Source organism: Phoxinus phoxinus (genome assembly GCF_949152265.1).
Source record: "Phoxinus phoxinus genome assembly, chromosome: 17".
NCBI classification, from domain to species: Eukaryota; Metazoa; Chordata; class Actinopteri; order Cypriniformes; family Leuciscidae; genus Phoxinus; species Phoxinus phoxinus.
Window position 1 is genome coordinate 15,861,332 of NC_136892.1, and position 13,779 is coordinate 15,875,110.

The 13,779-nt window shown below is 39.3% G+C and overlaps 1 protein-coding gene across 6 annotated transcripts in view; it reads left to right on the plus strand.

Annotated features, from left to right (window-relative positions):
• Positions 1–6,612: 6,612 nt before the first annotated feature.
• The window catches only part of nrxn2a (neurexin 2a), a 362,195-nt gene continuing 355,028 nt past the window's right edge, over positions 6,613–13,779 (plus strand). For all 6 annotated transcript variants that reach the window (XM_079586617.1, XM_079586622.1, XM_079586619.1 and 3 more), the window contains exon 1: positions 6,613–6,914. The gene's annotated coding sequence lies outside the window, so the exon portion shown is untranslated. The remainder of the gene's footprint in view (positions 6,915–13,779) is intronic.

Here is a 13,779-nt window from a genome sequence, read left to right on the forward strand (position 1 = left end):
TGTTGATCTAGCTTACTGCTAGTCTCATACAGCCAACAAACTAACACATAGAATAACAATATAACTTTCACACTCAAATGCTGTTTAGTGTGAGAGTGTAGACCAAGTGAAACAGCGCTGCGTTACCTCACAAGTTTAATTCGTCAAATAAACTGACCTGTATGAGTAGTAACTCAGCACTTGCGGGTAATGCGGTATAATGAAATGAAATTTAATTTGTTCAGCAAATATTCCCTTCAATTATTTTCATGCTTAATTAAGCCTGCTAAAATGTATTGTATGAGCTTCTGTTACTTTCACTGTTCATTCTATTGCTCTATTATATTTTATCTTTCATTTAATAGCACAGCGCATATTTAGCTGCTTCAGCAGGGCTCAGTGCTGAGGTTTGTGTCACTGGTTCAAATGTTTAGATAGTGAACAATTCTCTATTCCAATTTTGATACTACAGCAAAACTATAGCCTAATTAATAGAACATAGAAAGGCTGCAAATGAAATAAACAGTGTTTTAGAGGTTTTCTGGTAGGTCCAGGTCTAATGATAGTTTTTTAGGCACAGAAATTTGAATAAAGTAATCAAATGTGAAATAACACTGCATATAGCCTACATTACTGCATAAATTAAATATAGATGAATCTTTATAAAATAACAAAAGGTATTTACTCAAGAGCAGTGAGTGATTTCTTTGTCCTTTGTTTGATTAACATTAAAACACAGCAGCAGTTTATTAGACTGTTGTCCCTTTAAGACCGAATGCACGGGGTCCGATATGAATACTGTGTTCACTTGAGATATAACCGACTATGTTTACTAGGATTCTCGCCAAGACGGGCATTTTTACACAATTTTGTGTAAATCCATCCGTACAACCGCAAGATGTTAAAGAGAATTCAATTCAGTATTCGTGCGACGTCTGAGACGCGGGTTTTAGGGGGCAAGCGCATTGAATGTTTTGCGTTCATGAAACTTCTTGAGATCCAAATGACCTGTAAAAAGATATTAAAAGTTTTGAAGGTTTATGGACAATGACTATGATGATAGATTATTTTTGGGGTAATCAAAAAAATAAAAATTTTGTGATAGAGATTACTGTAATACTTTTATTCAGCAAGGGTGCATTAAATTGAGCAAAACTGAGTATAATATTATAATGTTACAAACGTTAACTTTCTATCCATCAAAGTATCCTGGTTCTGTATTTAGGTTTCCACAAAAATATTACTGTAAGCAGCGCAAATGATTCAACTGATAATAATAAGAAATATTTCTTGAGCATGCACCAATATCGAATGATTTCTGAAGGATCATGTGACACTGAAGACTGGAGCAATGATGCTGAAAATTCTTACATTTCTTGTAAAAATCTCTTTAAACGATTTTAAATGATAATAATATTTTACAATATTAGCCTACTATTTTTACTGTACTTTTGATATAAATGATAGATAGATAGATAGATAGATAGATAGATAGATAGATAGATCTGTGATTTGACACAGAGCCAATTCTTCTAAATTTTGCACAACCCTGACATGCACAACAATCATGCGATTAGATATTTGCTGTAAAACACAGCAGCACCTGAAAAAAACCCTGATCTTGCATTCACATAATGAAAAATTTGCTACTGCGTTCTTGCCTAATTGACATCCAGTTAAGAAGAAAGATGGGCTGTGATTTATTTATAAGTATTTACCGCACTAAACCAAGAAGGGAGATTTGCGGCATAATTGCGCGGGCACTAATAAACTGATATGAACTGCTAAATAATGAGTCGGAAGGCCTCAAGCTCCTCTGCCGCACTATCGCCGCGGTGCATTTAGATAAGACCACACCGAGCTGATGACCCAAATCTAAACCCAGCACAAGAGGCTGTTCACTGGCATCCTGCCCCGCTCAGAGTACAGAAGTGGTTAAATGCAGGCTCTTATGTGTTTTAATCTCCCAATTGTGTTGAGTTAATTCACAGCCAGCCCTGGAGAAACGCTAGTGACTGCACAAAGACAATTGGCCGCTTTTCAAAATCTGTGTTGTGGTTTGCGTGTGTCTGAGAGATGCGTTTGACTCAGAAAGAGAAGTGTGTGTGTGCGTGTGTGTGTGTGTGTGTGTGTGTGTGTGTGTGTGTGAGAGAGAGAGAGAGAGAGAAAGTGAAAGCTTGTGTTAAAAATAAAGAGGGCACAATAGGGACAAAGAGGCAGAAAGCTTGTTGCGGTGTCACTTGCGTGCGAGCAGTCACCCCCCTAAAGCAATTGCCATCTCAGGCCAGTCAATCTTTCACCCGCTCTCTCACTATTTCATACTTCACTCACACGGTAATGACATGATTACATTCCAAGGTCCCCATCATGCCGTCCTTCTGTTAGTGTGGCTATTCCTGAAACCACACATTATGGAGAGAAGGATAGGGGGAGAGAATGAGGCAGCTAGTCTATGTCCCATGTCCTTGTCAGTCTGCATTAATATGTCTCACATGCAGCTGCGCTCTATGGGCTCGAAGAGGCTTCAAGGTCTCCATGTCCACACGGCCCAGGTTTTAAACCCCAGCGATCGTTTAACACAAGTTACAGTGACAATGTGGCTGCTCTGACACGGTCCACAACAGACTATCATTAGCTTTGCCAGCTTGAGAAAACTCACACACGCACACACTCTAAGCTTAACCATATCCACAAAATCCCTAACCATTTGCATGTTTTCCTTTGATGGAGCCTCTTATGCATAATGGCACTCCAAGTTCAAAGTAGTGCACGAGAAGCGAAAGAATGCAAGAAACGGCATTATACAAGAGTAATGGAAACTTCTACAATAATAATAATTGCAAATCAGTCAGTTATGCCACAGCTCGATACAGATGAGGCAGGTTGGTCGGGGAACGACGCCAGTCTAGACACTTTTCCTGAGTGTGTAAGGTGCTGTGTGCACAGCGGCCAATGCCAAGGCACAGTTTGGAAAGGCTGGGTTTCCGTCTGCTGTTGTAAGATAGAGAGACCCCCCCCCCATCTCCCCCCCTCATCTAGAGGCACTTGTTGGAATGCTGAAAAGCTCATAATCGTTTTCAGAAATGAGACGGGAATGTCAAATGAAAAGCAATCCATTGGTTTTATACAATTAACTTAGCTTTTATACCATTTTAAAACAGTTTAATTTGAATGACTTCAGTAGAAAATAATAACATATTGTGTTTTCCTTGAAAACATGTGAGTGTTATAATCATTATTTACTTATTTCTTTTCTATTTAAACACAACAATTATTATTAGATTTTTTTTTTTTTTACTAATTCATAAATCAGTATATTTAGTTAGGTTTCTTCAAGCGTCTTGGAGATGTTGCCACAGTTTTTCTGGATTTATTCTGTCTAATTTTTTTCTGTTTCTTCATGTAATCCCAGACAGACTCGATGCTGGTGAGATCAGATCATACCGGCTGTTGTCAGACTTGTGCGTACACAAATCTCACTGGATTATAAAAAAAATTGGCAAAAGAAATGTTTGGAAATGTAAACTGATATTTCCTACTGACACACTACTGCAAAAGATATAAATAACTGGCTTAAAACTTATTTTTGTGGGAAAATACTAAAGTGCCTAAGACTTTTGCACAGTAGTAGTAGTAGTAGTAGTAGTAGTAGTGTGTTTGTGTGTGTGTGTGTGTGCGTGTGTGCGTGCGTGCGTGTGTGCGTCTTATTTTACAACAATTGTCTTTTCTATTAGCATTTTATTTTATTATTAATTCATAAATATCAATACATTTTTGGGAGAACCCTGAGCTTAATTGTCTTAGCATAAAAAGTTCAAATTAACTGATATTTTAAGAGACCTATTGACTTTAACAGTCATGAGGGTCTGCATGGGACCTGTCTGACATTATTTCCTGTTTTATGTTTTAATGCATGTGTGAGGCCGTTTTGTTAAAATCATTTGAGGTCCAGGCTTTGTGCTTAAGGTTATTAGCTGAGGGTAATACATGGGGGAATTACTTCAGATACCATTAATCATACTAGCTGTTGTTTGAGTATTTGGCTCATTACACAAAGCTTGCAAATGTAAAGTAATCTGTTAAACATTAATGCATTTAAAGATGATACATGCCTAATATTTTATGACTCGAGGATAAAATAACAGTAAAAAAAGAAAACAATGGAAATGTTCAACTTATAAAACAGCCCGCAGCATTATAGCTGATGTATAATCAAGTGCATGAATCCATGCGCGTTGGTGTTTTTAAATGTCTTTGAAGCAAAGATCGTTACACATTTTATCTCTTTGAAATTAAATTCTGTGGTAAAATAATATGGTAAACAATCTATACTCATTGTCTCACTTGACCCCAGAACACTTATTTTTTCTAGTGACACACTCATCCTTAAAATATTAAATCATAATTCAATTAAACAGCACTAAGTCAATTACTCACAGTTGTGCTATGTTTTGGTCAACATACCTTCAATTTAACCCATCGTCCAACTATGTGTTCTTCTATATTGTATAGTGTGAATTGAGTTGGATGCCTGAGTTAACTCAGTGAAACAGTAGGTGTACAATACCCAGATGGCCAACTGCATCCGCTGAGATTCTGAAGCGTGCAAAGTGCAAACAATGGACACTTTGCAGTCCCAGAAGGCCACGGGAGCTGAGGAGTCATAAGATTTGAAATGTCATAATATGGCAGAGAAATGTGAGCCAGGTGGCTCATTTCAAGGTTAAGTGGTATAAGAAAGATGTTCCTGCATGGTTAAATTATACACACACACACACGCACACGCACACGCACACACACACACACACACACACACACACACACACACACACACACACACACACACACACACACACACACACACACACAATATTAAATTATTGTATTATCTTTAGAAAGATGCAAAACACATGTTGTCATGGACAAAAGTCATTGTTTATAAAAATTTGACTGTTGAAAACTGTGACTGACTAATCAGAATCAAGTAGCCTATTTCATAGAGCAAATACAGGATTTAAAACATTTTTTTTTTTTTTTTACAAAGAGTCCTAAATGCCCTAGAGGTTCATGATGAAACTGCAGGGGTTTGTTAAATTTGGATACATTGGCAATGGCAAGTTATATAATGTACATTCATTCGGACATTATTATGTACACAGCTATAATTATAAATTATTTATCCATGCACATTTTTTTCCAATTTGGAAAATAAAAACCTACCCTCCCCCTCAAAATGACATTTGCTCTTCATGACGTATGTCTCGGCGGAGGGAAGGACTAAATATCCTCCACAACTGACTGCAAACTGGTATTAGGCTTGAAGTGGTTGTATGACATCAAAGTACCGCGAGAGGGATTTGAAAGCATATAAAGCCGCCTGCTCTTTATCGTTCTCACTAGCCTACTTTCTTTGTTATCATACACCGCTCGGACTGCGCAGCACTGCTTCAAGCCGAACACACCTTATCACAACTTCCGTTTTATGACGACTTTGACGTAAGAGCGGGTGCAGACATTGGCTGAAACCGAAATCGCCCCCTAAACCCTTTCACTATTCCCTACGTTAGTCCACTAATACTGTTCACTTGAAGGAGTGAATGAAAACGAACGAATTCGGACAGCCGTTGAGCGTACATCGTTTCTACAATCGTTATTGCAGTGCAATGTGGGATTGAAGAAGTGTCCTTGATAACGTCCACTATGGTTTTGTACACCACTACAAATGGCTGTCCCCTCAAATAACGCCCTATTTGAGGGTATAGGGGGCGATTTCGGATTCAGCCATTGAAGCTAGGCTTAAAGTGTCTGCTTCCAGTTATTTTACCTGTAGCCTACAAAAACTGTCCATTTTACTGCTTTACAGTTTTTCAAAAAATGCTTACACACAGTTTTTGAAACTATGGCTCCATTTCTCAAAACTGGGGTGAGTGAATGGTTTCACTGAGTGGGCCTCAACAAGTAGGCCTACCACTGTAACTGTCAGCAATTTATTATCACATAAACACATTGGTTTGTAGTGCAAATAGTTTGACTACTGCACTTTAATTTAATTCTAAAGTTTCGCACATTAACAAAAAATAGCTTACTTCCACATTGCAAAATAAGGTGTAGCCTATAAATAGATAAGATGCTGACACATTAAAAATGTATTTGAGATTAAATTAATTTACCGTAGCCTACTTGTAAAGAGACAAAAATAGTTTGTTTGCTCTGATGAGGGGAGAGCGTTGCCACGGACAATTGGTCAAATTTTATATAAATATTTGATTTGAAAACAGCTAACTCTTATTGACCAATCAGAATGCACTCCATAGAGGCATGTAAGTTTTTTTTTTTAATGGAGTCCTACATTTAACATAACGTAAATTACAATTACAAATAATAAAAAAACTGTTAATTGTATTATTCATAACATTTATTAAGAGAAACGTTATTTAAATTCCAGAGGGTGTTTAAAATAAATATTTTAGCGGTTCGGGTTCGGCAGACCATAAATGATGGGAACCCCTGGTCTAAACGGATTAACGTTAGGAGACAGAAGGAGGATGGATGAGACGTAGTTACTGGACATAGTCGGTGGTCCAGATTTGGTAAAAGTAAGTCACATTGAGGCAGCTGTGCCGCAGTCATCCTGTCGTCGGTGAGGTTGGAAGGCGAAGTGCTCGCGCGGGATGATTGGTGAGGTGTTCCACTGACCGCGCCCTCATTTCGCGCCTATAACCGCTACCGAGAGAACGCGCATTGAGCGGGAGAGCTGCTGTGTCGTTTCATGCAGGTGGAGCGGCTTGACGCGCTCGCACAGCCGTCGTCTGTACGCCAGTGAAAGGGGAGGGCAAACAGCCGCATTTCGCGTCTCTGGACTATACAAAAGACCAACGAACAATTTCCAGTGAGAAGTGGGGATAACGCGCGCTCACTTTCAGCCACAAACACAGGTAAGAGCACTTCTGTGTGTCTCTGCAGATGCTTTTGTCATCAGAATATGTGCTTTCACAAATGCAGGTGATGCGCGGGGCTGGGGAAGTGAACGGATGGTGTTGACTCATAAGTGAATATGTTATTGTCTGTTCTGTGTTATTGTTAACCCCTCGGAAGTGTATCTTTTTATAGATTCCTCATTGGTGATGGGTTTGTTGAACACCTGCGTGCCAGTATAGCGTTACTAAAGGGCGCTGTGTGTATTGATTTGTCCCCATTCGAGTCATGCCATGTGCGGCTCTCAGATGCACGAGAGAGAGCGAGAGAAAAATGGAAAAGCCGTGGGAATAAAACAGCCTTTTGTTTGGAATAGGGGCTATATCATCCTCCGAATGGGTTGCTGATAAAATGTTTGTTTCCGTGGAACGAATTTTTGGAGGGTATCATACATCTCTGACCCTCTAAACAAGTTCACAAAGGACACATGTAAACATGGTCTGAATAAATTGTTTGTATGACTTATGAAATAACAGTCGAGGCCTGTGGGAGTGTTTCTGGACAGGTCTAATGTTTTGAGAATATTCTCTTTAATGCATCGTCATTAACAAGTTTAAGGGAGTCCATTTCACCACATAACAACATTTGTATAGTGTAAGGCACATTCAAATTTGTACTCAAATAAATGATGTCATTATTTAGGTTGTTCAAAACCCATATGGTTTTCTTTCTTTTGTGGAAGACATGTATAAGAATTTCCTGGCTGCTCTTTCAAATAATGACAGTGAATTATGACAGAAAATATTAAGTGATACTCATCCTGAGCGGTATATCATCAAACTAAGTACCAGATCAGTCTAATTTGTGAACAAATCATAGCCCTATTTGGATTAGACTGGTTTTCTAAACAATATTTGAGTTATAATACTTATAACTTGATGTCTGTGATTTCATGTACCAATTCGGACCGTACTAACTGGCTTGGCTGCATCCGAAATGGCAACTTCCCTACTAGGCGAAAACACGTAAGTGACAAAAGAAGTATGCCCGAATTCACAGTACTCTTAAAACAGTATACAAAAAGAACCCAGATGACCTCCTACCTCTGGCGAGTTTATGAAGTGTGCATACAATGGACACTTTACTTTCCCATGAGGCAACTGGAGAGGATTTGTGAATGGCAGTGATTCGACACAACTGAAGTGATGATGACAACATGGCGAATGTAGTACGTCTGGAATGCATTCATACTACAGACATTCATACTATATAGAACATACTTTTTTTTAGCGGTTGTGAAGTAATTACTTCTTCAAAGTAAGTACCTACACACGTGAGTAGCCTATACGATTTCATACGCAGCCCTAGTTTCAGAGGTGGGAGTGTGTGCTAGATGTGGGCGTTACAGAAACATCATGTGCTGTGCATCACGTATGACGTGTATGTCTTTCCACCTTATTATTAATTGATATCATTTTGATTTATTTAAAAAACCCTATAAGTAAACTTCACAAGTTTATAGAATTGGCGGTTTATAAAAAAAAAAAACACATAAGTGAGCAGCCAGATAAGTATATTACTCTTACCTGACACTGATATTATAATGGGTAGTCTTCGCAGTTTCTGTGATTTTTGGCTTCATTTATTTTAATTTTTCCGTCGGAAACCATCCATACTGAAATTAAATGAAAGCATACTGAACATTAGTATATATGAGAAGCATTAGGAATTTAGGATTATACGATATCCGCAAGACATTCGCATTCGAACAGGATTGGATTTCTCAGAGGACCGTTGAGTTTGCTGAAAAAAGCAGATAATTTGCTTTAGAATTTTGAGTTTGTCGACGGAATTAAAATGGCAAACTACGTCTGTGAAACACGAATTTCTCTAACGTCCCCCTGAATACTAGTTCTGCCCGGATAGGGCTTATGTTTTTATGTAATTGACCTTTGAAAATGTTTTGGGGAAGAATCAATGGCGGAAGACTATAGTCTAAGCAGTTTATGCAACTAGTCACAGAATAGTTGAAATATAGACTTCTATTTATGATATAGACTATTTTTGACATTTCCATTTTGCATAATTTTGTCTTTGAATTTCCCCAATTTGATGTTACACAGAAGAAAGTCATACAGTTCTTGAACATGAGGCAGAGTACTATAATCAAATTGTCAGTTTTTGCCTCCACTAATCCTGTAGCCCCCATACATTGGTCAACTACAATGGACGTCAGGACATGTAAAGAATGAAGCCACCAAAATGCTGTTTTGATCCTTTTCGTATCGCCCTCTTGAACATCTGTTGTCTTTTTCTGCCGTTGCCATGTTGCAACCCTCTATTAGCTCTATCACCAACTGTTCTGTGGCAGGGCTGAAGAACTCGATTGTGAGCTGGTGTCAGATAAATCTTTTTGAGCTGTGGTGTGTGTGAAAATCCAGTAGCATTTGCTGTGGATGACAATACATCATGGATGTAATTAAATTCACTGTTTATTATTAGTATATGATTAACACCACTAATTGCATACGAGTCCCTTGTGTGGGAACTGCTGAGGTGAATCAGTCAAATGGAGTTTTGATAAATGTAGGCTAGTGTTCCTAAAGTTTACGACTGAGACGCGCTGTAGACAAACTCTGCTTCTCCAGTTGATCAAATCGACAGGACCGCTGTTTTGAAAGGCTTGAGCGATCAATATCACATAATAGTTGCTGTCTGTCAGTGTAATAGGTTAGTTCGACAGTTATATGCAACCATTTACGAGGCTATAAAAATGTGGACACAAAGATGCACATGGTTTTGCTCTGTGCATGAAGACCATTAAATGATTCTTAGCCGTGGCGATACGGTCAGTAATGGAAAAACACTGCTTTGAACATGTTAGGCTGTCTGTGCCGTTTCCGACTTTGTACCGATAAACAATGAAAGTTTCATGAGCATTTTTAAAACCGTGCTAAAATAAGAAAAAAAAATTCAAATGCATTCTTTTTTTCAAGCACCATTGATTATTCATTCGGGTATGGAGCATGGATGTCAAAACAACATCACACCCATCACCAGGAGCTTGACCTAGCTTTCCGTCCAGGTAGCAGTGGGGAAAAAGAGGGGATTTTACTGAGGGGATGCCCACTGCCAGGCCTCACATCTGGCTTTTGCATGGCTCATCGTATTCATCCATAGCTGGAACACTGTAGATGTCACCCCGTAACACTGATTCGAAATCAGTTTTGCAGTTGCTGTCATGGTTGCGGTTTGGATTTGGCCAGGCGAGGCCGGTCCCACTTCAGGAAAATGAGAGGAGAGCAGAAGGGGGGACTAGCATTATCAATAGCCTCCCATGAGTGTTAGGCCTGGAACTAAATCTCATCGCACCAGCTGATAAGGAGTATCGCTGGCCGTCATTGGGCTCCGAGATACTGAGAGAGGGGGGGGAGGAAGGAAACCTGGTGGCTTTCCTGATGGACAGGTGGTCTTCCTTTTTTTTTTTTTCTCTCCCCTGTCTGTACATGAAGGTTGACTGGCTGGTTTGTGAGCCTGCTTTTTTAACGTCCTTCTGTGCTGTCCTTTGGCATCTGTATAAGGAACCGTTTTGAAGGGAATGCCTCAGTAAGCCATGTTGGAGACTGTTAGGATTTAATTTTGTCTCGTGCAGCTCGCACAATGACCCAGTGTTGGTTAACTGACAAGTTGTCAGATTGTTTGTGCACTGCTTAATTAATTACTTTTTAAAGCATTTTGCAATTAGCATGATGATAGTTCATCATAACATTGCCTCATGATGTCTTCCATTGTTATGCTCATGCTGGGTATGATTTAGGCTTACTAGCTGCATGATGATCTATACTTTTATTTAATTATTAATATGAGATGAGCACAAAACAAAAGGAAAACATGCAGTATGATACATTAGGGCTGCACAATGTTTAATTGACATTACTATTACAGCTGCTGCGGTGAAGTGTCAATTTTTAGTCTGTGCTGTGGATAATTTTAATTATGAAATTTGGCATTGTAACCATCTCATTGTTATTGATACTGATTTTCTTGATTTCATTCTGACTTGGATTCAATTAAATTATACATTGACTTATTTGAGAATACACTTAATACAATTGCTCCGCTCATGTTTTCTCTTTAAATTACTAATAAATAATCACAATTATAATATCTTTGGGAGTAGGGATGCACGATATTTAGTGTGTTTTACAAATTATATCTCTATTTTCTGGGATTTTCTCTAACGTTCATTAGACAATATTTTGCTGAGTGTTTATTGTGTTGGTACTTTGGCAGGTTTAGGAGAATTAGGACTGTCGTGGACAGCCGACTCCTAAAGTTTTTGATATTCTGTATACTCTGTGTGGATATAACCTAATTATATGCATGCATCTTTTGTGTCAATTTCATAAATGTAGTAATCAAATTAAAATATAAAAATTAGACACAATAGGGCTGTTACCAATCAAATGAAATCCGTATCAAAATTAATCTTTGCAATATTGAATAATTTTTAAAATTATTTAAAACAAGAATATCTACTTTAAATTTGAAATTGAAACTGCCAGTTTTGGTTACTGGCCATAGCATGAAAATAATGATTGATCATTATTGTCAAGAATTTTACTATCTGTCTGTCTAACTCTAACCTTGACAGCTAAGTTTATTCTTTTAACGTACCTAGGCTATGACCCATCTTGGTCCCACTTTATATTAAGTGGCTTTAAGTACTATGTACTTACATCGAAAAATAAGTACAATGTACTTATTGTGTTCATGTTGTATTGTAAAACACTTTTGCTGCTATTGAGGTGTGATACGGGTAAGGTTAGGGACAGGTGTGCTGGTATGGTTAAGTTTAAGGGTGGGTTAAGGTATAAGGGAAGGGTCAACAGTGTAATTACAAATGTAATTACATACATTAATCACCGCTGTAATTACATGCAGGTATTTTAAAAATATAAGTACAATGTAAAAACTTGTATGTACACAATAAGTCCATTGTATCAAACTATTATTTTCAATGTAAGTACATAGTACTTAAAGCCACTTAATATAAAGTGGGACCCATATCTTTAGCATATTGGTTAAATCGACAGTCATTCCTTTAATCTTTATAATGATGCTGCAGGCCATTAACATGTGGCACGGAGCCATCGCATTCACAGGAATACATACTAAAAAGAGCTACAGAAAGTATCATGCTTTGACTGTTTGCTTTCTGACTCACTCGCCAGACTCCTGCTATTTGGCTGTCTCGCTTTTCAGCACTTCTTGCATGGACAGATCCTTGATGTGCAATACATGTACAGTCTCCCTCTAAGTGCGGACGGCCGTCTATTGATGCTGTGGAGGGTGAAGGCATGATCCACCCTGAGGGAGGCCCAGACATCCATAGCTTCAGAGCTTTTCACTGATGTCTGCCTTGCGCTCTGGAGGAGCTGCCCCTCTGTCTGGTGAAGCTCACACATTGTCCTGTGTTCTGCAGTATACATGATGAAGGAATCGCAGCAAAGGAACAGCCCTGTGCCTTGTCACGCGACTGTCTATTCAAGCTTATAGCTAAATGGTTGTTTCTTAAGTCACTAGGGGGTCTATAAATCAGCCCAGACTTTGTTCAGACACTGTGTAGTTTTTTTTTAAGCTGAAGCAAATTGGGAAACCAAGGAGGCTGCAGAGAACGTAGGTGCCAGAATGACACGACAGCTGTTAGACTCCCACATATAAACTTAAGGCCACACAACGTTCACACGTCATGCCCGCTCTATCAAGGTCCAAGGTCACGCGTGCACAGTTCGTCCACACGCGCAAACACGCGGTCTCTCTTAAGGCAACACATGGCCTGGAGTACTGGGGATCTTTTAATCCAGGCTGACGTGTGACTCAGTCCCCATGCCAGTGAAGCACGAGAAAAAAACACTAGGGATCACTTCTCCGGATGATGATAAGTTAGGGAAAAGGTCACCGCAGAGATCTTTGTGTCTGTTTCCACCTCCAGGGAAGTAGTTTTTTCTACCTTCCTTTCCATTTCGCTCATTGGCTTTGGATGAACTTTACGTGCTAACCCAAATGAATTGTTAATGGACCTCAGGTCATTGAGAAGCATTCAAACACTGTGCATGTTCGCAATGGTGTGAATCCAGTGATTAAGGCTGCTTAGGCTCTTTTCATTAGAAGAGGTCCAGGTCAGACCCAGGTACCCTTTGAAGCTGCAGATTACATTGTGTCGCTTGAACTGCAGTACTCAACATAAGCAGCGCAGCCCACAACACGTACTGTTATGCTGTGCTATGGACACAAACGTGGCTGTTTTTGGTATGAATCCCTGATTTATTTTGAGGCGGTCCAGGGGGATTGACTTGGACGCATTCCAGAGTGATGCAGAAAGTAGATAATTAAAGGAGCCCACTGCTTTTCCTGAATGTTTTGAGAGTAGGTAGAATGGGTAAGCAGCAACAGATAGGGTAGGTAATTACCTGGCATTACAGAGTGGGAGAAGGTGCCAGATGCCAGAGCGAGTAGGAGGAGGGGTGGGCAGATGCGAGCAGAGTAAATGCTCCACTCTACGTGCGACCCAGCGTTCCTGTTGTCTTATAAACGGAGCACAAGGTCATGTGACCTGCCCTGCAATTTATTTCCTCGCCCCAACCGTAGTTGTGCTCGGTTTACACTGCATTTGCATAGTTGCATAGCAGATGGCTTTAACCGGGTCAGGTTTCCGTAGTTTTCCATAGTTTTGCATATTCTGTGTATTTTTGATGTTAAGGCTTGGTTTGTGCCAGAACCTCCTCCATTGCTCCAAAAAGTCCACACACACACACACACACACACACACACACACACACACACACACACACACACACACACACACACACACACAACGTCTGC